This window comes from Trichosurus vulpecula, chromosome 2 (genome assembly GCF_011100635.1).
Source record: "Trichosurus vulpecula isolate mTriVul1 chromosome 2, mTriVul1.pri, whole genome shotgun sequence".
In the NCBI taxonomy this organism is placed as follows: Eukaryota; Metazoa; Chordata; class Mammalia; order Diprotodontia; family Phalangeridae; genus Trichosurus; species Trichosurus vulpecula.
The window spans coordinates 404,344,009-404,352,760 of record NC_050574.1 but is presented as its reverse complement, the minus strand read 5'-3'; positions in this window follow the sequence as shown (position 1 = coordinate 404,352,760).

The window sequence follows — 8,752 nt, the reverse complement described above, 5'->3', positions numbered from 1 at the left end:
ATGTATGTGTATGCTGCTGTTGAATCTGCTTGTAGAAATAAGCAATGTGTAATGGGACAGACTGTTTTTCTATTAGGAGGATCCAAAAGTAATCTGTGACTCTTTTTATCACCTTACTACAATCAGAATTAAACTAGGTCTTTTACCCCCAATTTATATTTTTCATATTCACATGTGTATGTGTGTACACATACAAACACAAATACACTGTAAAGATATGCATATATATGCATACATATGTATTTACATATGTATTAGTTCAATTATGCCTGGGCTGGGGCTAGCTACTTTGAATTTGAGTCCTTTCTTACCAGGAACTGAGCTTGCAGAAGAAAAAGTATGCTTCTCTTTGAAGGAAGGTGATATTTATTTTTCTTTTATTTTTGTTCTTTCTTCTATTTTTTTAGTAAATGTCCCTTTGTAAAAGGCACAGCTAGTGACAGGTGGGTTTTGAAATCATGTTTTAGTTTAATTTTGTTTTTTCCTTCAAGTTCATCAATTTGATCTGTTCTATATAGGTTATAAATATTTAACTGAAGAAAGCAAACAAAACACTAAATACTTGAAGTTAATGGAAGTGGAAGTATACAAACACATACATAATTTAGTAATAATGTCAAGGTAAAAATGGGTTAAATGAAATTGAAGTTCTATTTAATAGTGATGATATTGGGAGAACACACTGGAAAAAGAATTGTAATGATAACCTAAGAAAAACCTCACTATCCTTAGAAACCACCCATGTACCCAAGGTTTGAGGTTTTGTGAAAGAAGAAAGAAAGAAAGAAAGAAAGAAAGAAAGAAAGAAAGAAAGAAAGAAAGAAAGAAAGAAAGAAAGAAAGAGAGAGAGAGAGAGAGAAAGAAAGAAGAAAGAAAGGAAGAAAGAAAGAAAGAAAGAAAGAAGAGAAAGAGGAAGAAAGAAAAGAAAGAAAGAAAGAGAGAGAGAGAAAGGAAGAGAGGGAGGGAGGGAGGGAGTGGGGACAGAAGGAAGAAAGGAAGGAAGGAAGGAATAAAGGAAGACAGAAAGCTAGCCGTAAACCCCAGGTTAAGTGGGCAGCTTCTGGATATCAAAATTTACCTTTCTTTTGAGAGGAGAAGGAGAAGGAGGGGGAGAGGGAGGGAGACAGAGAAAGGTTGATCTTAGTTACCCAACTAGCTGGGTCCCCATTCAGGCAGCATGGTTTACTCATAGATTGTGTTTGTCCTTTGTTTTTGAAGAGGACTATGGCATCAGGAAAATGATGACATGACTTGCAATTGAATTTGATTTGAGTGATGGAGAGTTGTGCAAAATCACTAGCCTCACTTTTTCCTCCAGAGCCATCTGAATCCATTGGCGAGATATTCAAAGGATGCCTGGAGATAACTCAGGATGCAATGGGAGACCCTGTCCCTTTTAAGGCTAAGGCCATAGATTGGACCACATTAAGTCCCTGCTCAAGTTCCATTTAATGTCTGTATGTTGGGGTCCTCCTGGTTTGAGAGTGAATGCCAATGGTAACTGTTTCTCTTGGGAACAGCAATCCAGAGGGTCTTCCCCTCCAAGCTGGATTTTTTTCTAATTATTGACTCACTTCTTAAAGAGGCTTTTCCACTGAATGGCCATTACCTCACTCTAAATGAGTACATGAAAAGGCCTTAGCCTAAAAGGGCCAGGGTCCCCAATTACATCCTGGGTAATCTCCAGTCATTCTGATGAATATCTGGGCACTAGATCCAGATGACTCTGGAGGAGAAAATGAGGCTGGTGACCTTGCACAGACCTTCGTTACTCAAATCAAATTCAACTGCAAGTCAATTCATCATTTCCATAATGCCATGGTCCTCTTTGAAAACAAAGGACAAACACAACTCACCTACCCATCCACTTTTTTTAGATTTTTTTTTTTATTTTTAGTTTGCAACACTCAGTTCCACAAGTTTTTGAGTACCAAATTTTCTTCTCCTCCCTCCCCCTCCTTAATCCCTAAAATGGCATGGAATTTGATATACGTTCTACATATAACTTCATATTAAAATTATTTACACAATAGTCAAGTTGTAAAGAAGACTTATAACCAATGGAATGAATCATAAGAAGGAAGAAACAAACCCAAAAAAGAAGAGAAAAAGAGAGAGAGCAAATAATTTGCCTCAATCTGCATTCAGACTCTGTAATTCTTTCTCTGGATGTGCATAACTCTTTCCATCATGAGTCCTTTGGAGCTGTCTTTGAACCTAGTATTGCTGAGAAGAGCAAAGTCTATCAAATTTAGTCATCGCAGAAGCAATATGTCTGTGGTTGTGCACAATGCTCTCCTGGTTCTGCTCCCCTCACTCAGCATCATTTCATGTAGGTCTTTCCAGGTCATTATGAAGCCAATATGTTTCCCATTTCTTATAGTACATTAGTAACCCATTACATTCATATACAACAACTTCTTTACCTATTCCCAACGGATGGGCAACCCCTTGATTTCCAATTCTTTGCTACCACAAAGAGCTGCTATAAATATTTATGTACATATGGATCCCTTTCCCACTTGTATGGTCTCTTTAGGATAAAGCCCTAGAAGTGGTCTTGCTGGATCAAAGGGCATGCACATTTTTATAGCTCTTTGGACATAGCTCCAAATTGCTCTCCAGAATGGAAGGGTCAGTTCACAACTCCACCAGCAATGTAACAGTGTTTCATTTTTCCCACATCTGCTCCAGCATTTATCATTTTCCTGTTTTGTCATGTTAGCCAATATGACAAGAGTGATGTGGTACCTAAGGGCTGTTTTGATTTACATTTCTCTAATCAATAGTGATTTAGAGGATTTTTTCATATGCCTATAGACATCTTTAATTTCTTCCTCTGAAAACTGTCTGTTCATATCCTTTGACCATTTCTCAATTGGGTAATGATTTGTATTTATAAAAATTTATCTCAGTTCCCTGTGTATTTTAGATATGAGGCCTTTATCAGAGACACTGGTTGTAAAGACTTTCTCCCAATTTTCTGCTTCCCTCCCAATCTTTGTTGCATTGGCTTTTTTATTAAAAAAAAACTTTTCAATTTAACATAATCAAAATTATTGATTTTGTAAAGCTCTCTGTCTCTTGTTGGGTCATGAATTCTTTCCTTTCCCATAAATCTGACAGGTAAACTATTCCTTCCTCTCCCAAATTGCTTATAGTATCAGCCTTTATTCCTAAATCATGAACACATTTTGACTTTTTTTTGTATACAGTGTAAGATATTGGTCTATGCCCAGTTTCTGCCCTACCATTTTCCAATTTTCCCAGCAGTTTTTGTGAAATAGTGAATTCTTAACCCAGAAGCTGGATTCTTTGGGTTTATCAAAGAGTAGATTGCTATAGCTGTTGACTTCTCCATCTCATGTACCTAACCTATTCCACTGATCCACCACTCTGTGTCTTAGTCAGTTCCAAGTAGTTTTGATGACTGCTGCTTTATAGCACAGTTTAATATCTGGTATGGCTAGACCACCTTCTCTAGCATTTGTTTTCATTAATTCCCTTGATATTCTGGACCTTTTGTTCTTCCAGATGAATTTTGTTATTATTTTATCCATTCCTATAAAATAATTTTTTTTTGGTAACTGATTGGTATGGCAATGAATAAGTAAATTAATTTTGGTCAAATTTTCATTTCTATTATATTAGCTCAGCCTAACCACAAGCAACTGATGCTTTTATTTTTCCATTTTTTGGTTATGACTTCATTTCTGAGAAAAGTGTTTCAAAATTATATTCATATAGATCCTGAATTTGTCTTGGCAAGTGGACTCCCAAATATATTATAGTGTCTATAGTAACTATCAATTGAGTTTCTCTTGGTGTTGGATTTTGTTAGTAATATACAGAAATGCCTAAGATTTCTGTGGTTTTATTTTATATCCTGCAACTTTGCTAAAGTTTTTCTGTTATTTCAAGTCATTTTTTACTTGACTCTCTAGGATTCTGTAAGCATATCATATCATCTGAAAAGAGTGACAACTTAATTTTTTCTTTGACTATTCTAACTCTTTCAATTTCTTTTTCTTCTCTTATTGCTAAAGCTAACATTTCTGATATCAAATTGAATAATAGGGGTGATAATGGACATCCTTTTTTCACCCTGTAACAACAATTTGTCTAGGAGCAGCTGTTGTAGGGTGTAAGACCCAACAAGAGTAGCAACAAGAGCTGCCAGCACAGGTTCTTTTGATGTGCTTTACTAAGGAAAGCAACTTTAAGAGATTAACAATCACGCTTTAATCAAATATATATATGTATACACACACACACACACACACACACACACACAATTGGACAAAATAATTCCCAGTTATTGTTGTTTTAATTGCCTCATCATTGGAGGTGAATTGACCCTTTTCATTTGTATTTTTTAATTTTTAATTTTTTTATTCCATGCTTTTATTAATAATTTTTTTTAGTTTTCAGCATTGACTTCCACAAGATTTTGAGTTACGAATTTTCACCACATTTCTACCCTCCCCTCCACTCCAAGATGGCATATATTCTGATTGTTCCATTCCCCAATCAGCCCTCCTTTCTGTCACCCCACTTCCCTTCCCCCCATCCCTTTTCCCCTTACTTTCTTATAGGGCAAGATAGATTTCTATGTGCCATTGCCTGTATATCTTATTTCCCAGTTGTTTGCAAAAACAACTTTTTTTTGAGCATCTGCTTTCAAAACTTTGAGTTCCAAATTCTCTCCCCTCTTCCCTCCTCACCTACCCTACTTGTGAAGGTAAGCAATTCAACATAGGCCACACATGTATCATTATGCAAAACACTACCATGAATAGTCAGTCATGTTGTGAAATATTAGCTATATTTCCCTACCTTCTATCTTGTCCCCCTTTATTCAATTTTCTCCTTTAACCTTTTCCCTTTTCAAAAGTGTTTGCTTTTGATTACTTATTCTCCCATCTGCCCTCCCTTCTATCATCCCCCTTTTTATCCCCTTCCCCCTAATTTCATGTGGGATAAGATACCCAATTGAGTGTGTGTTATTTCCTCCTCAAGTCAAATCCAATGAGAGCAAGATTCACTCATTTCCCCTCACCTGCCCACTCTTCCCTTCCAATGAATTGCTTTTATGTGAGATAATTTGCCCCATTCTATCTCTCCCTTTCTCCCATTCTCAATATATTCCTCTCTCATCCCTTAATGGCTGTATGTTTTGATCTTTTTTGTCACCAAAAAAAAAAAGATTCCAAAATCTGAGTCTGAGTGTGAGTCCATTTTCACTTCCTGTTCATGTTCCCAGCCAACTACTCGATGCTTGAGCTTTTTTCAGGGTATGGTGGCTTGTGGAGTAGAGAATCCTTTGTACCAAGCTATAGGGGCTGCGCTGCTGTTTTCAGAGGTGCTTCTACACAGCAAGCTCTGCCACACCATTGCTCTTCCTCCCCCATGAACTGCCAACCGGGACTGTGACCCAGATCCAAGCAGGCTTTGCACTCCTGCTTTGATCTGCCACTTAATTCCTCCCACCAGGTGGGCCTGGGGCTGGAAGCAACCAAAGCTGGGGCTCTGGAAGCAGCCCCAGAGCTGCAACACTTTGTGCCCCCAGGGCTGGGGCGTATTGTGCACTCCTTTCACTCACATCCAGCAGTTTTTCCCACTAACCTGCTCTGTTGCCTTTGGCGTTTGTAGGTTGAGAAGTCTGGTGACCGCCACAGCTTAATGATTCAGGACCCTACCGCCTTTACCTCCCACCTCTGGTGCGGCCCATACTGGGCTGTTACTCAGCTCTGCTCCCTGGTTGGTGTGATAGACCCTTCCCAGTGAACATCCAGGCTTTTCTGGGCTGCAGCCCTGCTTCCCTCTGCTATTGTGTGGGTTCTGCAGCTCTAGAATTTGTTTGGAACCTTTTTTTACAGGTGTTTGGAGGTACCTGTTGGAGAACTTAAGCAAGTCCTTTCTTTCCAGCTGCCATCTTGGCTCCACCCACCCTTTTCATTTTTGATACAGGTAATTTAATTTTCTTCTTTCTTTATTAAATGAGCAAAAGTTTTTCAATTTTATTGTTTTTTTTTTCTTAAAACCAACTCTTAGTTTTGTTTATTTCAATAGTTTTGTTGACTTCAATTTTATTAAACTGTCCTTTGGTTTTCAATATTTCTAATTTGGTATTTAATTGATGATTTTCACTTTGTTCTTTTTCTAGCTTTTTCAATTCCATGACCAATTCATTCATCTCCTCTTTCTCAATTTTATTCATGAAAGCATTTAGAGATATAAAACTTCAACTAAGAACTGCTTTTGCTGTGTCCCATAAGTTTTAGTATGTTGTCTATTATTGTCATTCTCTTGAATGAAGCTATTGATTGTTTCTATGATTTGTTGTTTGATCTACCCATTCTTTAGGATTAGATTATTTAGTTTCCTATTACTTTTTAGTTTATCTTTTCATGGTCCTTCATTACAAATAGGTTTAATTGCATCATGATCTGAAATGAATACATTGAGTATTTCTGCCTTTCTGCACTGGATTGTGAGGTTTTTATGCCCTAATTTATGGCCAATTTTGGAGTATGTGCCATGTACTACTGAGACAAAAGGTATGTTCCTTTTTATCCCCATTCAGTTTTCCGCAGAGGTCCATCATATCTACCTTTTTAAAAATTTCCATTCACCTCCTTAACTTCTTTCTTGCTTATTTTGAGGTTAGACTTATTAAGTTCTGACAAGGGAAGGGTAAGTTCTCTTAGTGGTATAGTTTTGCTGTCTATTTCTTCCTGTAACTCTTTTAAGTTCTCCTCTAAGAATTTGTATGATTTACTACTTGGTGCATATATGTTAAGTAATGATACCGCTTCATTGTCAATGGTGCATTTTAGAGGGATACAGTTTCCTTCCACATCTCTTTGGATTAGATCCATCTTTGCTTTTGCTTTGTCTGAGACTAGGATTGCTATCTCTGCTTTTTTTTTAGTCAGCTGAAGCACAATACATTCTACTCTACCCTTTTACCTTTACCCTGTATGTAGCCCCTGTTTCAAATGTGTTTCTTGTAAACAACATATTGTAGGATTATGGCTTTTAATCCATTCCCCTATCCACTTCCTTTTAAGGGAGAGTTCATTGCATTCACATTCAGAGTTATGATTACAATGTGCATCTTTTTCTCTGTCCCATTTCACCTCCTGTTTATGCTTTTATTTTTCCCTTCTCCCTTACACTCCTGAAAAAAAGTTTTGCTTTTGACAACTGCCTTCCTCAGTTTTTCCTCCCTAATTACACTTCTCACTTATCTTACCCTTTTCCTCTTGCTACTTCTTCCCTCTCTTCTATCCACCCCCCTTTTTCTTTTCCCTTTCTCCTCCTCCTGCCGGTAGGTCAGATTTGATTTATATACTTATCAGAGTATGTTATTCCCTTCTTCAACCAAATCTGATGAGAGTAAAGCTCAAACACTGCTTTTTCTCCCTCCCTTCTTCCCCTCTATTTTTTGTGCCTCTTTATGTGGCATAATTTACCCTTTTTTGCCTCCTCCTTACGTCTTCTCCCAGAACAATCCCCTTGCACCCCTTAATTATGTTTTTAACATTACATCAGTTACTTTACACTGACACCCTGAGTCTATGTATATCACTTTCAATTGCTGTGATAACTGTACCATTCCCAAGACCGACAAATATAAAACTTATATAAATCAATGTAATACTATATAAGGATGTAAGCAATTTTCCCTTATTGAATACCATAGATGTTTCCCTCCCTGTTTGCCTTTTTATGTCTCTCTTGAGTTTTGTATTTGGAGATCAAATTTTCTATTGAGCTTTGTCCTTTTCATCAGGAAGGTCTGGAATTCCCTTATTTCATTGAATGTGCATCACCTTGCCTGAAATATTAAGCTCAATTTTTCTAGGTAATTGATCCTTTGTTGCAGTCCAAGTTCCTTTGCCTTTCAGAATATCATAGCACAATTCCTTGGAGTTTTCAATTTTGAATCTGTTTCAGGGAGTGATTGTTGGATTCTTCCAATGACTATTTTGCCCTATGGTTCTAGGACATTGCAGCAGTTTTCCTTGATGGTTTATTGGAAGATATTTTCCAGGCTCTGTTTTTCATCATGGCTTTCAGGGAGACCAGTAATTCTTAGATTATCTCTCCTGGATCTATTGTCTAGGCAAGTTTTTTTTTTCCAATCAGATATTTAATGTGCTATTCTATTTTTTCATTCTTTATATTTTGTTTGACTGATTCTTGATATCTCATAGTCATTAGCTTCTACTTACCCAATTCTAATTTTTAAAGAATTGTTTTCTTCATTTAGCTTCTGTTCCTCCTTTTCCATTTGGTTAATTTTACTTTTCAATGAGACATTCTCTCCATTTATATTCTGAACCTCCTTAGTCATTTCACCAATTTTACTATTTAAAGATTTGTATTCATCAGTGAATTTTTTTCATTTTTTCCATTTTTTAATCTCTCTAATTTGTTTTCTTAAATCCTCCTTGGATTCTCCCAGGAATGCTTTTTGGGCTAGAGACCAGTTCACATTCCCTTTTGTGGTTTCAGGTATGGGTATAGTGTCAATGCTGTCCTCTTCTGAATTGGTATTTCCAACTTCCCTGTCTCCATAATGGGAATTAATATTCTTTGGTTCTCTGGTCTGTTTTTTCATGGTGTTTTTTCCCTTAGCTTATAAAGTAGGTCTCTGCTTCTGGGGCATAGGGAGCTCTGTCCCAAACTTCTTGTGCTGGGAACTGTGGACCCGCTCACTGGCTTTGTGTGCCATTGCCTCTAT